The following is a 17,730-nucleotide window of genomic DNA, read 5'->3' as shown; positions in this document are numbered from 1 at the left end:
GACTTAGGTCTGTGCTGCTTGGGGTTTGCACATTTAATCCAGCTGAATAAGAAAGTTAAATTACTGTATACATCATGTGCATGTGTCTGTGTGTGTATATACGTGTGGCCCACAGTGAGTTCATACACAGATGCATGTACCAACCATGGACACAGAAACAGTATACCCACATGCACAGTGGGGAGAAATGATTTAAAGAGAATTGACTGGACCTAATGGGAGACATAGAGGTAAGATAAAGAACAAAGCATGTCTTCTGTGCCTGCCAGTGGAGCTGATGCCATGTGGGGAGAGAGAGAAGGGAGTAGCCACATGTTGTCAGTAATGGTTAAGCAGCTTTCATTGAAGCCAGGGCCCTACTGGGGCTAAGTCAGCCTGAGCCCATTGAAGAATCCCTGCTGCACCATGAACGTCCTTCCTCAGTGCAGAGCACTGCATAAAACCACCATCTGTCCTACTGCAAAGTGTGTTTTTAACAGTATCAGATTCCACCATGAATTTGTAGCCTTGGCATGACTTATTAGTTGTTTTGCTTTCAGATAACATAGAAAAATGAGATTTCCTCCATGTTCTATGTTGCTGGCTTTGGTTTGGATCTGACATTCACACCATTTGGAAAGGAATTAGAGCAGGAGTAATTTTCTAGTTTCACTACTGCCTTTTTTTTTTTTTTTTTGGCAAGTGTGGGGGAGTGCCATACCTGGATCACTGTGTTCAGGAGTGAGTAACTGGTCTAATAACACACTCTTTGGCATGGGCCAGAGGAAGCTGTTTCAGTAAAGCAGAGATTAGCAGTCACTGTATGCATGGAAAGCAGTAAATTGCAGAATCACTTGAAGAAAGAGCAGTGAGATCTCCAGGCTGAACTGGCAGAGCAGAATTTTGCAGGAGCTGCTGGTTTTTAGCAGCAAGTCTCAGCTTTTGACTTAATGGACCGCAGGGCAGACTGTACCCAGAAGAAACTGAATCTGGGATCACAGATCCTGACTCAGCATGTCCTTCTGGGCTCCAAAAACCTGCAAGTGTTACTTTCTCTTTCATGGAATATCTTGTATCTCTTTTCCTATAATCTATGGGAAGCAAAAATAAATGCTATATGCATTGCACAGAGAATAGAAAAAAAAATCTTTATATGACCCACATCTCTTCCCCCGCATCAAAATGTCTTGGCTGCAAAGTCTACTATTTTTTGTCATTCAAGCTGGGCAAAACTGCACTTCTGTCTTTCAGAGTAAGATAAGGTTGTCATGTCTAGCTAGCTTGGCTAGATACATTGAGCAGATACAGATAGCCTAAATTCTGACTTAAGTCTTGGTTTCTCCATAGCTGACTCAAACGTTTTAAAAGTTCATATCCAGAAGCGATTAGCAAGGGTTTTTAGGTAGAACTGAGACTGATCAAATTTGGCTCCTAGTCAAGGTACATCTTGGCTATCCCTACATACCTGGCCAAAGTAACTGGGAAAGGGGAGGTTAGACTAAGAGAAAGAAGCTGTTTCTGCTCCTGTGTTTGTTTAGAGAATATTCTAAAAACAAGGAGATACTAAAACATTGTTAACAGGGACAGCTCTTTCTTTTTGAATGTCTGAAAAACACACAGTACCTAGTGATTACTATCATAAATTCATTATATTCTGCCTCTCAGATAGTCTTTTTCATTAGCAGATCCCAGGGCTCAGCTGCAAATGCAATGCCCACCATCTGTAAAAAGCTGTATTTACAAGCTGGTATCTCCTCTTTCATCTCTGTTGTATAGCCTTAATATAGTTTCCTAGGTTGCTCCATGCCAGACTGCTGCAGCTGTGTCCAGGTGTACTGGGTTCACATATTTGTAAGCTTCTCTTGGCCTGCATAGGCCATTTGCCTCTTTTGTTTTTCCTCCCTTTGCCCTGTGTGGTGTACTTTTTGTTCTTACCACAGAAACTGGAGCTTATGCTCTGATCACTGCAAGCCCTTGAGCTGATCCTCACTGCTTCAAAGCTGAAGTCCACCTTTTGCCAGACCTCTGACTTTGTAGGTGGGGGAGTTTACGGACCTCTCTCTTAGGGACCCATGTAACTTAAAGCAGAGTTATACACAACTGTAAACACTCAGAAATTCCATAAACTCTTTCCCTTTACCAGCACTTCTATATAATTTGTTATGTATTGCAAAATAATACACTACCCACTACCCTACTACCTTTCCCTTCTCCCATCCAAGGACATGGTGATCCTGTGTCTATCACAGAAATTGTGTGGCCTTTCTGTTTTCCCCTTTTTCACCAGCCTTCCTCTCCAAATGACCAAGGAAACACTCTTGCTTTTATAGTAACTGGTTACCTCTGCAGTATGTCCCCACTTCTGCCTCACCAAGTCAGGTGCTCTCTTTCTTTCTTGCTTCTCACTTCCAGTCTTAGATTTGAGGTGGAAAATTGGCTTGTCCTAGGCAGCAGGCATTGGTTTTCTTTTATGTTCCATTGGACATCATGAAAGTTTAACGTGATTTTTTTGTTATCATTGTCATCTCCTGTGAATTTTAGTCCAACTTGGATACAGAAAAACACAAAACAGAAAATTCAAACCAAATAAAGAGAAGGTGTCAGAGCCTCTCATTAAAACAAAGCTTAAAGTTTTCCACTAATACTCAAGCTCCCCGTATCAAACAGAGTTCATAAGCTTCACACAGATAAATTACCCAAATATTTGATGCAACTGGCATGTATGCACCTCATCATCCACTAACACTTATATTGCTTGATCTGGAATGCAAATATTGGTTGGAACCCCCAGAAACAGGAAAGTGTGTGCACAGTGGGTGCAAACGCAAATAGCATCCCTTCGAGAGATGACCGTGAAGCTGCCTGTGGTCATGGAAACCACTTCTGTCTTCCCTCCCCTTCCAAGACAGTGGGACTGGAATGGTTTGTTCTCTCAGTAGCTGTCTTGTGCACAGTCTGAGGGGTCCTGTGAAGCTAAATGTGGCTAGCCTTTGTGCTTCACTGTGCTTCCAGTGGCAGGCCACATACAGTTAACAGCCTTTCCCACACCCCACCAATACCCCTTCAAAGAGAAAATTAGATCAAAGTTTTATCAGTTCACTGTGTTCGAGAGTAACACATGCCAGGATTAATAGTTCTCAATTTTTCAGAAATATTAAAATTTGCTCTTTATTGTCAGGACAATAAATCTTTTACCCTGGAAGTTCATCTTGCTCTGGGAACGACCGAGCGATTACTGACCCCAATTACACAATTAAATCTTTGAAATAATACTGTTTGATATTAAACAATTACATTTCTCACATGAAAATATCACCATTCTCTTGCCAGCTAAGAGGGTATTAATAATGCATCTACACAGATTCTATTGTGTGTTAATAATGAATGTCTACAAAACCTTATAGGCTGTTAATACTGCATGTACCCACAAAGCTCTATAGGATGTTAATACACACCCACAAGACCCTAGGAAATGCAAATAGTGAATCCAGAGCAAGGAAATTTTATTCCCTGCCCATTCTAGTCTCCAAGGCAGCAGAACATCATAGGAAGACTTGAAAAAATTTCAAATTTGAGCAGCAGGAGCAGCCAGATGGTTGGGAGATTGATTTGAGGGGCAAGGGAAACAGCAGCACTTGGTTAGTTGAGGTCTAAGATGTGTGAGTCATTAACTATCAGAAGTTATGTTTGAGACTCACGAGGAACCAAAGGTTTTTGGCAGTGACCTCAGTGGGACTTGGACTGGAGAGTGTGAGGATTTAAAGGGGACACATGGGTCTAATCAGAGATCAAAATGGAAACATGGGAGCTGTTGGTCTGGTGAGCTAGCAAGTGGCATGAAACCCTCAATGTACCTGCACAACAAGTATGCCAGAATGTTTCCATCCCCAGATGTAATAAGTAAAAGCAATAAAATTGCACTGAGAAAGGAAAGATGGAAACTGCCTGGAAGAACTTAAGATACTGAGAGCTGAAATATGTGAAGGCCTGGAAAGATTAGGTAGAAGTCTTACTGCTGGCAATAGTTAAAACCAGTATGGACTAGGCTGGAGGAAAAAACACTGAAGGGAATTATGTGGTCCTGGCTCCACTGATGCTGGACTAGGTGACACAAATGATTACTTTTGCCTGTGCTGTCCAAGTTGCTCTGGAATACTGAAATACGCGAGTCTTCATCACTGAATTTGATTTAAAAATAAACAACTCTGCCACTTACTGTTGGATGACGATGTTTCTCCACAGTTCCCTGCTAGAAGCTAATAACTCAAACCTACCAAGTGAAGGTTACTTGGTAATCATGGAAAGATGCCCTTTACTATTCACACTGGTACTTGAGCACTGAAAACAGCGAAACTTCTCTCTTCGGTGCCATACAATATATTATAAATTGGATAATACGGGATCTTTGAATCATACAGGATCTTTCTTTCAATTACATTGAAGGAAGATCCCATACAGAGCTGGTGAGCTTCTCCTGTTGCCGCAGAGTGGGGTCAATTCATGTGAGTGGGCCTGGCTGTATGGCACTTCCTATTCTTCAAGATTTTTTATGGCAGCACAGGACGGAGTAAGCAGTGACTTGCTTGGCATGCTCAGCAACAACAGTCATTCTTTCTGTTTGGATGGTGCTTACCCAGTGCCCTGTGTTCAGTGGAGACTTCTGAGACAGGCTGGTAAAGCCAGCACACAAAGACGATTTATTCAGTATGCAGCACAGTTTGCGTGAGGGTGACTTAGGGAGAACATAACCCCTGACCGGGAGAGCTGGAAAAGCAAAACAAACCAGGAAAAAAAAAATACCCCAAAACTAAACAAACCTGCAGTCAGGTCCCCTAGGAACAGACTGGGGCACTGTGTAACAAAAGAACTATTTGCTTCAGCTATAAAACATTCCTTTTGTGGTCTCTTCTGTGTGTATTGTAGTGAATATATTGACTGGCAGGAATGTTCATGGGAACAGTGAATTTTATGTAAATATTAGAGACTATTTGCAGGAAGCAAAATTTGAACTCATAAAGAGTAGTATTCTCTATGGAAGCCTGATCCTAAAGGTTACCCAGAAAACAGAAACATTCAATGAGATTTACTGCATATATTTAACAAAAATGTATCTAACCCAGCTCTGATTTTGAATATCGACTATCTAGGGACAGTTTGTGGACAAACAATATGCTGAGAATTATTTACCGAGACAAGTCAGCAAATAATTGCAAATGACAAATAAATTTGAGAAAATTACAAACTGCTTACGGACAATTCATGAACAGAAGCAAGGCAAAATTAATCAGATAAATTATTCAAAATGAATGAATCTCTCAGCTCTAATTAAAACTCTGTAGCATATTAATAATACATGCCCAGAGAACCACAAACAGAATCATATAGCCAAAAGGATCCATCTGTGTCTGCATCACAGACCTTCCCATCCTAGAAAAGGATTTACTGTATCTTTCTTGCTGTAAGATTTCTCAGTATCTTTTTGTGTTTGCATGTTGATTCTTGTTGCAGCTGACAGAAACCCTTTCTGCACACAGTGTATGTGGTTAATGTGGTATGTTTCTCCACTGATGCTTGTGATGCATGGGATCATTCCTTCACAGTTTTTTTGTTGATGATTTTCCAGCCCTAGAGAAATTCCTGGAAAATATGCAAAGTATCACCTGGGCTTATCTGAAGTTTTTAAAGCTTTTCTTTCATGAGTGTTGCAAAGGATTCTTTTCTAAGATACAAGTAAAAGCAAAGGCCTATGGATTTAATCCTGAAAATGCTCAGAAGCTGAAATGATGCTGGCTCTCCCAGTCTGAGGCTGCCTACACCAAATCTGCCAGTGCTCCCCCTCCTGCCCCACGTACTGCAGTTAGTGATGCCTTGCATAAACGTTTTCCATAACCTGATGTATGTTGCCTGCTTGGAGGAAGCCTTATCCTAAATGGGAGTATTTTGAGGGGCTCAGTCACTGTGTGTAGCAGGAGGTCCTGCCAGGGGCAAGAAGCAGAAGCCAGTGGCAGTAGGCTGGCTGTGAGCTGGGCATCTGAACATCAGCAGTGCTGCATGTTTAAAAATCCCAGCAAATGAAGGAAATTGGCTCTTTCCCCCTCCCCCACCTGTATAATTTAGCTCTGCTTTTAATATAACTGTGTCTTTGTACTCTCAGGAACTCCCCAAACCCATTCCCCCTACTTTGATTCCCTACCTGACAGAGAAGACTTAGTCAATCAGAAAATTGTTTAATACTTTTCCTTTTATTCCCAAGAGATCCCCTGGCTTTCTGTGTTCCCATTCATCAGCCCCTCTTCTACCAGCCACCCCCACCCCTCGTGTCTTTTATCTGCTTAAAACCAATCACTCTTCCCCTCTTCTTTTTTTCACTTCACAAAAGGAATCAGAATTTAATAAGAGAAAGCTGCAAAATATCAGCATTAATCCCCTTGTCCTCATGGGGCTGACGCCATGAGTCCCTGGGTCCCCTTATCAGCACCAAACTGTATTTCACCACCTAGAACCCTTCTGATAGCATAAATACCTGCCATGCAGGTGTCTCCAGCTGACAAGATAACATGTTATCAGTCATACATCCCCAACTTATGCAAAAAGCCCATCTTCCTTCTGTTTATTTCATCTCGTGGTGGATGAAGAGCTAGGGAAGTGAGAGGCTGAAAAATTAAATCTTTTCTGTTCTCATACTCTTGAAGAGCCAAATGACACATCTCCTACCTATGCAAAGCAAAGGCCTTTCTCTCCTGTAATTCACTTGTTAGCGGTTGTGCAATGGTGTTGTTGCAGAAAAATGTGCAGGGAGTAATTGACTGTGGAATCCCATTAAGCTTTGTCATAATGCACAGTCCCAGAGTGGGCACTGCAGAAACACCTCCCATCAAACCCACCTGCTGGAGGGAATGGTGGGGTGAGGATTACACCGTTGTGGAAGGAAAAAATGCTCAGAGTACACTCTGCTCTTCACTGGCCACCTTGGGTGCCTGTATTACTCATAAACAAGGGCAGGGACACAGCTGTAGCTCTTGGAACTGCAGAGCTAGCTCAGCCTTAAATTCTCCTGTGCAAGTAGTCAAGGGTCACATTCCAAGAGGAGCTGTGTAGCAGATTGGGAAAAGACACTTGGTTTTGGCAGTGGCAAGTTTTCACCTCAGGGTGATGGTAGTGGGCTACTCGACCATCTGAAGAGGGTGCCAGTTGTCCGTGGACAGCTTGTGGGAGTCCTCTGTGTCAGCAGCTGGCATTCCTCCTGCAAAAGCCCTCAAGTGGCTATTGCCTGATGAAGCTTACTGGGACTGCAGGCTGAGGAGGATTTGCTTCAGTTCACAGTCCTTTTAGTTGTGTCCTCTGATGCAATTCACCACCATCAACAAGAGAGGAATAGTACAGGTTGTGTAAGAAAACAGCTGTCTTTACTTCATCCTATGGGGCAGAGTAGGGCTGGGACTGATCTCAATGAGCAGGATGCAGCAGAGAAATACAAGTGCATGGAAGATCACAGGTTTTCTAAAGCTTTAGTTATATTATCTGAACTACATAAGGTTAAACTGGTGCAGCCTCCAGATCCATAACAGGTGTTGGTATAAAGATGCCTTTAACCAGTGCAGCTTGTTCTTTTCAGTTTAGGAAATCAAGCTTTAATGGTAAAAGGACCTAATACAAGTCTAACATTTGTTTTGATTGAAATGTCCAGTTAAGACTTCACTAAGTCAAATAGTCAGACCTGTACAAAGACTGAGTTGACCAGCTTGACCTACATGCTGAAATCTGATCCCAGGGGTAGCTGAGACAGGTAGCTTGAGATCAGGACAAACCCTGCTGAAAAAAAAAAAAAAAAGAAAGAAAGAAAGAATGGTACTTCATAAGCAGAGGAATGGTGATGCAGTGCCATTTCCATTCCTAGGAGGTAGCATTTTCTCTGCTCCACAGCACCTTCGGTTCACATAGTGGCTGATGATGTGTGGGGAAGGAAATAAGCAGCAAGGGCAAATGACCTCAGAAGCAGCAAAGAGCTTGGTTTCCATTGCAAGTGCCCTCATTAGGATAAAAAAAAGGTAGGAACAAAAAAAAAAAATACAGAAAGGGCAGAGCAGAAAAATACCTAGAAAAGATGTCTTCAGCTGTTTCCACACCAGCTTCAGCTGCTCCTAAAAGGGGTTGTGATTCCTTAAACATGTCTTTAACCCTAATGTCACAAGTGTTTTCTTTTCCTTAATAAAGGCAGATATTAAAAACAGTGGTGATTTCAGGTGAATCACACTTCAGTATTTATCTTGGTCTCAAATCTGCACTTGATTTGTAATGTGCTAGGAATAGGAGTTGTATCTTTGTTTTTTGTGTGTGTAATACTTATCGTAGTGCCTTTCTGTTGTGCAAATACAGCTCCCTTGTGCTGCCTCTGTACAAAAAATTAGAGATAATAATAAATCACAGTCAGGTCTGATTCTAGGCAAACCAGTTATGTGGGAGAGGAAAAGAACAGCGGTTGTTAAACTCAACTCATAGATGTTCCTGTACACTCTTTAGGTTGTCATCTCTTTTCGATGTTTGCCCTTGGTACGCGTTAAAAAGTAAAATGACTTCTCTAGGGTGAAGGCTTGTTTTGCTGGTGCTGAAGATCCCAACTTTTAAGCTCTGGGGACAGGTGTGGTATCTGCCATCACTCACAGAGCTTGGAAATCAAAATGCCTGTGCCTGTTATATCAGAGAGAGCGGCTGCCTCACTCTGACAAAGGACTCACTTGACTGGTAGACTAGCTATAATGAATTACTATCGGAGCCAGTGTCCCTTTCCTCCCTCATCAAGGCTAATTAGCATTCTGTACCACCCGGGTCCCTCATGCCTCAGGAGTCCTCACCTCTGCACTGAGGTGCTACAAGGAGATCAGCTCTACCCCCAGACCCTCCAATTTTCCATGTTGCAACTGATGTCACTTGCCAGACCTCTACCTCATTTTTGCCCTTGGGACCTCTCCATGAAGACACCTGCCTTATTAGATTAGGACAGTTCCCCATGGGGACATGGAGATGTATGGATCATGTCTACTGCAGTTTCCATCTCCAAACTATGACACATCATCGATCAGCAACTTTCTGCTCTTGTGTCTCCTCTCTCAGGCATTAATGACCTTGATGGACACCTTCTGCTGTAAAAGTATATTGTACTGCCATGTTTTACAGCACTGAAAAACATGCCTATGATGCTATCTGAAGCCTCCTGTTTCTTCTCCAGCACTGAATTTTTTTGCTATATCCACAGCGAGAGAGAACATTAGCATGAATGAACATGATGGAGAGCTATAAAGATTTTATTATCGCAATTTTAGGCTGTTCATCTTATAAGTGGCAAACTAACTCCTTGGGAGGGAAGTGCTTTGGGAAGAACTCTCTGAGCAGTTCAGGGAGGAATCCCAGTGGGGACAGAAGAGAGGAAGGACAAGAGAATTTGTGTTGTTCATAAAACCAGAATAAAGGCGGTTTGCCATAATCCCCTCTCAGCTACACTCAGGTAGTGTGAAATTGTTGTCTTGAACTGGCCTGCTCTGGTATAATAGAGAACAATATTTAGCCTCTTATATGTGCTAGTTTGGGACTGGATAATGTGATTAATAAAAAGCTGCTTGCACAATACCCAGCACAGCTGCCATGGCACATGTACACGTTCTGGATTTGTGGATGAATAGACTCTAAATGTGTAAGCACTTTTCTTGTATTTACTCCCCTTGGCCTTCCTCCTCATTTATAAAACACAATTTCTGTGCAACTTTCTCTGGTCTCTGGACTGTGAGTTTTAGATGGGTCTGGATAAGTCTGTGTGGGTGGGGGGGTTTTTTGTCACTTATTGCTAGGGCACTGCAGAGCTCTCTGAATTTAAATTTATGTGTTCCGGCTTTTATTGCTGTGCCACTTGGCTCTTTTGAATTATCTCAGTCACCAAATGAATTTTATAGTCCATTGGGGGCTGTCCATGCTTGTTAAGGTGATATTTCCATCTCCAGTGTGCTGTGGAATCTCATCCGCCACGCAGTGATCACTTCTACCCGCCAGCTGCCTATTGCTTCTTCAGGAAACATCTCTGCTCCTTGGAGACTCATGCACTTATGGGATCACTTGTGGGGGGCTTCTGGAAAAAGAGCCAACTTGCAGTGCACAATGGGCATAACTTTTGCTCAGGAAAGAGGTGAAATAGATGCTGTTGCAATGTTGGGTTGTGCCAGCTGTCAAACTGGCTGTTTGGTGCAGAGAACCAGCAAGGTATGACTTTTGGGTACTGTGCACCCCTGGGCCCCACTCCAAGGGTTTTGATGACATCCCCCAGTAAAGGGGGATTATCAAACAGAGGAGGTAGCCCCATGGTAGGTGACTACAGAAAAGGCAGGGCTGCAGCTGCAGTAGCTACAGACTCCACTGCAACCTGATATTCTGCTGACGTGCAAAGCCCATTCACCTGGGCCTGATTAGGCAAAGGATGTTTGACTTTCTGTAGGGTTTCTCACAGCATAGCCACTAAAACTTGGCTCTAGTGTAGATTCCATCTTTGTGCAGAGCTGCTTCCTGTGCTTTTGTGACAAGGACCCTGGTATGGTCCTCCATCACAGTGCAGAAAAAGGCTGAGACCAGACCTGGACTTCTCTTGCTTTGTTGCTCTTTCTTCTGATGCCACCCTCTAGTTCTTCATTAAACTTTGCATAGTTTAACTCTTCATTAAACTGAACCCTCTCCCTCTTCCAGGGGGATTTGTCATTTTGCAATTGACTCTCCAATGTTTCTACTGAAGCTGTCAAAGTTTTGGGGGCATTTTGGAGAGAGTTCCCCATGCCCTGCATCAGATCTCATATTGAAGCAGATCTGCATGGTGGCAGAGGTGGGAGAGAATATGAGGATTTTATCACTTTGCAGTGATGAATGCTCAGAACTTAATATGGTGCTGCAGTGTGAGTAGTCGTCCAAGGACACACCTAATAGTTTGCACTCCTAGCAGGGATGACAAAAATCTCCCTTTCCAACTCTTTGTCCTGAAGCCCATCATCATCTTCTGTTGGACAATGCTCTCAGGCACATGGTGTGATTCTTGGGGTGTCCTGCACAGGGCCAGGAGTTGGACTCTATGATCCTGATCAGTCCCTTCCATGATTCTATTCTATGTCTTTCTCAGGAGACTTTACCTCTTCTCAGCGTTCCTCCTAGGAGACCTACAGACATACTGCATATTGCTGTTTAGATGTCTCAAAATAAATTTCTTTCTCTTGGAACCTCACCTGGTTTTTCTGGGCCCACTACCCAAAAACCCTTTTTGGCCTTTGATAGCCTGGCTGGTCAGCAGCCCCAGGACTTCTGCAGTCGTGGGACCCCGGAGCTAGAGAGATCAGCTCTGTGTTTCAGCATGATACTGGTTGTTAACAGATCATCTAGGCTTCTTACTTTTTTTTTCCCCTGATGCCTTCAGCAGTGCTCTTGTAGGAATAAACTACTGGAAGATAACTTGTCAATTTCTTTTTCCTGTGCAAAAGGCTCCTGGATGATATTTCTCCATGAGTCCTTGCTGGACTTAATGTGATGTTGTTTCCTCTCTGCAATCCTCCTTTGTAAGCTACTGATCTATGATATATTGCAGCTGTTTCCACAATTCATTTCCCTAAGCCTGTCGTCAGGCTAATTGGTTTTCTGTTTAAGTCCTGGATCTTTCAGATTACTATGTGTGGGCACTGTGCAGGATCCAAGCCCCAAATTTTCATTCTCCACTGTCATTAACTATGTTAGAGTCTGTGTTAATCCCTCTCCAGCTAACTGTCTTCATACAGAAATTTAACTGCTCCATATTGGCATACCTCTTCCATCAGGGTTGTGCTATGTTCCTATGTCACCCTTGTGGCAGCCATTGTGTCTCTCCTACTGAGTGCAAATAAAAGCAAATTATAAACAAAATAAAGCTTAGAGCTATACATTTCCTTCTTTTCCTCCCCTTCTGTCCCTCACAAAAAAAAATGAGATTCCTGTAAAATGTTATCATGTCCATCATTTAACTAAACTGTACATATCTAGCATTTTTAATCTCCCTTCGTAAATCAGTCCCTCCAGGCCTTTATCTCATTCAGCTGTCTGGAAATTAAAAAATAAAATAAAGCTCACAATAGGAAGAAGTCTGGAATGTCTTTTGAGGGGAGGGAGAGTAGCAGGGGAGGGAGTGAGAGGTAGCAAAAAATTCTTACTGTTCTATAACCCCTTCCATCTAAGGATCTCAACGTACTTTGCAAACGGGAATGAATTAAGGGTCATCGTGTCCCCCATGAAGCTGGGGAGTCTTGTCACAAATCTGAGCCAGTCAGCACCAGTTTTTATGAAGCACATGCAGGTGTTGGAATTGCTCAGCTACTGCAGGGATAGAAGTTATTTCTTCCTGCTGCAGGAAATTAGTATCTACCTGTTTCAGTTAGAAGTGGAGAGGAGAATTCGCATTAGAAGCAGAAGACATCTGAAAAAGATGAAAAATTCAGACCCCTTTTAGTAAAGGTAACTGGATTAAATATGAATGCATTATAAATACTCAGTATTTTAGAGGCAGGAAGATTCAGACACGTAAAGACAAAGTAATATGCCCAGCTCATGCAGCAAACTAAAGACAGAGAGAGGGAATCTTCATCAGTTGCTTTGACTGCAGAACAATCCTTTCTGCAAGTAACAGCAAGTTTTCTCTACTTGTGGCCAGCAGCATGAAATTTGGGCTATACAGCTAGGGATTCAATTGGCTTTATCAGAAACTCCAGATTTGCTTAGAGGCACCAAGGGAACAGTCTTTCTCAGGAGATTTCCACTGCTTCCTGCTTTAAGGAAGATTGTTTTCAAGGAAGACAAGAGCAGCTGTCTTTCTGGTAGTATCTTGGCATTCCACACCAGGTGCCCCCAGCTCCAGGAAGGCACACTGGCCTGGCTGAGATAGAAGGTCACAGTTTTTTTTGTCAGATTGGACCTAATTTCTCAATGCAGGCTTGCATTTGTTCTTCTCTTACTGCTTTAACCCATCCCCAATACTTATCTCCCAGATTCATCCCTTCCCTCTGTCCTGATTCTCCTTAACTGCTTGTTCAGATTAGGAAACATCCTTTCAGTGTCTCTCTCATCCTCATTAAATCTTCTTTTTATTTTTTTTTCTTTATCTTCATCTCCTCCTTCCTAGACTGTCACTAAATTAAAAAAAAAAAAAGGAAAAAAGTGAAGAAAAGCTCTTTAATGTGTTTTTAAAAATCTCTTTGAAAATTATACCGTCTGTGTCACTTCTCTCTGTGTGTCTCTTGTTGTATTTATTTATTTATTTATTACAGACCAAACTAAAAATTGGCTTATTGATAAAAGCCACAGTGGCTGCTGTTTGCTGATGATTAGGTGCAAAGAGGCTTTTCCCTGTTAAGATGGATAAATAACAAGCAAGTTTGCCAATGACACCAAGCTGTGTGATGTAGTCATCACACTGGAGAGAAGGGATGCCATCCAGAGAGACCCTGGCAGGCTTGAGAGGTGGGACCATGCAAACCTCATGAAGTTCAACAAAGCCAAATACAAGGTCCTGCATGTGGGTTGGGCAACCCCAAGCACAAATACAGGCTGGGCAGAGAATGGACTGAGAGCAGCCCTGAGGATTTGAGGGTGTTGGTGGATAAGAAGGTTGACATGAACCAGCAGTATTCGCATGCATCGCAGGGAGCCAAACATATCCTGGGCTGCATCAAAAACAGAGTGGCCAGTAGGTCAGGGGAGGTGATTTTACCTCTCTGCTCTGCTCTTGTGAGACCCCCCATGGAGTACTGTGTCCAGCTCTGGTCCCCCAACATAAGAACAACACGGACCTGTTGGAGCGAGTCCAGAATAGGGTGACAAAGATGCTTAGAGAACTGGAGAACCTCTCCTATGAGTGCAGGCTGAGAGAGTTAGTATTGTTCTGTTCTCTTCTCTGGAGAAGAGAAAGTTCCAGAGAGACCTTATAGCAGCTTCCAGTACCTGATGGGGGCTACAAGAGAGTGGCAGAGGGACTTTTTACAAGAGCACATAGCGATAGGACAAGAAAGAATAGCTTTAAACTGAAAGAGGGCAGGTTTAGTTAGATATAAGGAAGAATTTATTTGTGAGGCACTGGAACAGGTTACCCAGAGAAACTGTGGATGCCTCATCCCTGTAAGTCTTCATGGCAGGTTGGATGGGGCTTTGAGCAGCAAGGTCTAGTGGAAGGTGTCCCATGGCAGGGCTGTTGGAACTAGATGATATTTAATGTCTCTTTTAACCCAAGCAATTCCATGATTCTAGGATTCTATTAAATATGCAAAACCTGTCTTTTACATTGCAAGGACAGGCTGAGTATTTGCATTCATCCTCCCCCTTCCAACACCTCATGTCACAGGCACAGATGTCCAGGAAAAAGACCGGACTAGAATCCAAAGATAAAAGCACTTTGCCCACAAATGTGCACTTAACCCCAGGCACTGATTCCAGAAACAGCTGATGTCTCCAGACCCTTGAGAAACGTTCTGGTTTTTAGCAGACTGCAAATTGCAGTATCTCAACCCTCATGGCTTCCATTAGTCAGCCCTAGATAGGAAATGGTACATAAGAGCAGCTTCTTACCCAATGGGAGCAAGAATGGGATGTTCTTTTCCACCAAGAAAAAGAAAACAGTAGCACTTTGCTGGTTTCAAATATGTGAGGGCCCAGACCAAAACAACTCCTCAAAATACCCTTAAGTTTAGGAAAATTCTTATCTGGATTCATGTACTTGCAGATGTTAAAGTTAGAAAAGACCAAATTTTGGCTCTGATCTCAAAGTGGTGGTACAATATAACCATGTGCTTCCATGCTATCATTGCTGTATCTATCTCAAGTATTAAGAGGAATGAAAATGCAGCAGCCTAGACTTCTGGGTTGCCCATATGCCTCTATTCAGAGCTGTGTGCCTTTGGCAATTAAAACTTCTGCCCTTGCAGCTTTAAAGCTTCTGGCAAATAGGACAACCAGGTTGAAGGTAGCTGGCTTCTGGTATTGGTGATGGGGTTGGTAACTCCTGGTAGCAGACATCCAGACCATCTGTGCAATCCAGTTTAGCCACAGGATGGGCACTGTCATGAAAGAGAGGGTTTGATGACCGCATGTAGAATCACAGAAGTGTGGGTTGGAGGAGACTGCTCGTTGGATCTCTAGTCTCCAGGCCAAATTCCTTCTTGAAGCCAGACATCTCCCAGGTGCCAGTGTGTCAAGATCAAAAGGGTTACATCTCAGTGGGCTAATTTCTTCTTCTCCCAGCCTTCCCTGCCTCATGGCTGCTGCTACATTCTTGCCACTCTGCCAACTCCAAGGGCGGCCTTGGCTGCCTATCCAAGTCTCAGTTCCAGAGGCACACGACATGGCATGTTGCAGAGCCAGTGTCAATCTAGATCAGCTTATTCATCAAGGGCTTGTGACTAGTGAGTGAAAGCTGCTTCGGCCATTGCAGACCACGGCTGCAGAAGGCAAGAAACAGGTTCAATTCACTCTGTAGTGGGGATTTCTCTGTCTCTGTGTAAAGACCCTACTGCGGAAAGTGTGCAGGCTACTGGGAGAAAGAACAGAGTCTGCATAATTAGGAAGCATGGGAACCTCTTCCGGTCAGTCTGTCATTCCCTGCCATCCAACTGACTGGAGAGTCTGTGTCACAAATGAAAGGGTACATCATGGCTTTCCTTCTGAAATAGTGATGAAGTAGAAAAAGGGAAAAAAACCCTAAAAATTGATAAAAACAAGAACTCACATAGAAAAAGTGAAATAAGACAAAGATGGAGGAGGTTTCGGAATGAAGAAACTTTGTATCACAGGGAAGGACAAGTTCTCAAGGTGGATCCAGCCAAGTCCCCCAACAATAAGGAAGCAAGAGTGAAGCTCTAACACCATGAATAAATTTAGCTATGTTTAATCATTGCTATGGCTTATACTGGAAGACAACACATAATAATACAAACTAGCATTGCTGCACAGATCCAAGGAACTCTATGCTCCTTCTCACTTTACTTCACATAAAGCTGAGTTCTCCAACAGCAGGAACAAAATGTTGCTGAGAATCCAGAGGAAGGTACACGTGGAGCAGGGGAGGACCTGTGCCCTGACTGGTGCTGGTAGTATTTTGCTCAGAGATAGAAACTAATCTACCCTCTATGGTGGTGCCGAACAAAGCCCAGAGCATATCCATTTGCAGTTTATGCTGTATCATTTTGAAATTGCCTTTGGCTCTCCTATTTATGTGTCATTCTGCCTTTTATCTGCCCCTTACTTTCTTGGTACATAAGCAAGTTTGATACCCTGTGCCTTGATGCCTGGAGTTGCCACTCCTCAAAAAAACAGTGAGGCTCAGCAATAAAATGCCATCCTAGCAGTGGGGACTGCTTTAATGTCTTCTGTCTCAGGGAAATAGCTAGCATTTGCCATACAAATCTCTGTAGTCCTCTTCAGTGTTTATTCACTAATTGTTATCCACTGCTCCGATAGAGCCCTTTGTTTTTGATGACTTATCTAAGTGACACATTTATTCCCATACCAGCTTTGTGAGTGAGAACAAATCTAGTTTATTCTGTTAAAGTGAAAATTAAACCAATGGGCTGCAGTATTGGAATCAGGAGTTATGCAAAATGAGACTGTAAAATGCACTGTCAGTTATCTATGTGACACTATCGCTCCCTTCCTAGTTCTGCCTTCAGGAGCTCTCTTCCAGTTCATGGCTCCTGCAGCCCTATGAATGCAGAGTGGACACCAGGAGTTATTCTTCCTGAGTGAATAACTCCTGCATTTCATAAGACCTTCTGGGATATACCCTTTCATCATTAAGGAACAATGGAATGAAAGTTCCTTTTCAAAGCATCTCCTGACCCTACTGTTCTTACTAGGTTTTTTACCCCGAAAAGGAAGATGTACACTAGTATAGTTCTTTCCGTTCCTTATATGGTATTCAGCGTATCTCTGTTTGGAGCATCCTGTTCAGGGTGTGATAACAAGAAAGGCAAACAAATAATTCTTGGGTTTGCATCTCCAGAGCAAGCATTAGGCCCTTCACTTTCTTTAATGCTGGCAGTCGAGGTCTGGTCCTCAAGGGCTCACACAGATCCAGTTGTCTCTCTTCAAACTCTTTTGCTTGTTTAGATGGAAGTCTCTGAGTAACTACGAGAGTCTCTTCCCCTAGGGGCCTGCACAGGATCCAGCACTCTGGGGCCTCACCACTACTGGGACACATGATCCCAAAAACAACCAAGCATGGAGGCTAGGATTTTGCTGGGGAGAAGTTCAGATCACAGTGCTGTGAGCAAGGGAGGTTTCCAAGTTTCTTCAGACCTGGAATGTGATCAATTAAACATGAAAAAATGTTTAATTAAACTAACTTGAAAAAGCCCGAAAGGGTCACGAAAACTGAAGGCGACGATGCCAGTTCCCCACAGCATATGGCAGAGCAGCCACTCTCTCTGTGCTACAAACACAGGACTGTCACTTCAGAGGGATACACAGCCCTTTCATTTTGCCGGCTGTCACCACAGCAGCAGGGGGACCATCCTGGGAGCCACCATACCCACTGCCATGCTCCCCTTATGAACAGGTCCCTCAGGGCACCCAGTTTCACCTGGGGAAGGTAAATAGGGAAAAGGTACCCATTTTTCCACTGTTAGAGACTGGCAGAGGACAGCATGGTGCAGAAACATCACCTCTTGTGAAGGCTTTGGGGGCTCCTCTGCTACATGCCACTGGGATTGAAGGACT

The 17,730-nt window shown here is 43.2% G+C and overlaps 1 protein-coding gene across 3 annotated transcripts in view; it reads left to right on the top strand.

Annotated features, from left to right (window-relative positions):
* LSAMP (limbic system associated membrane protein) overlaps positions 1–17,730 on the top strand; it is a 1,000,415-nt gene that overhangs the window by 600,535 nt on the left and 382,150 nt on the right. The gene's annotated exons all lie outside the window — the stretch shown is intronic.

The sequence above is a fragment of the Manacus vitellinus genome, unplaced genomic scaffold (genome assembly GCF_001715985.3).
Source record: "Manacus vitellinus isolate BGI_N305 unplaced genomic scaffold, ASM171598v3 scaffold_28_pilon, whole genome shotgun sequence".
NCBI classification, from domain to species: Eukaryota; Metazoa; Chordata; class Aves; order Passeriformes; family Pipridae; genus Manacus; species Manacus vitellinus.
This window is presented reverse-complemented; position numbering and strand designations above follow the sequence as displayed.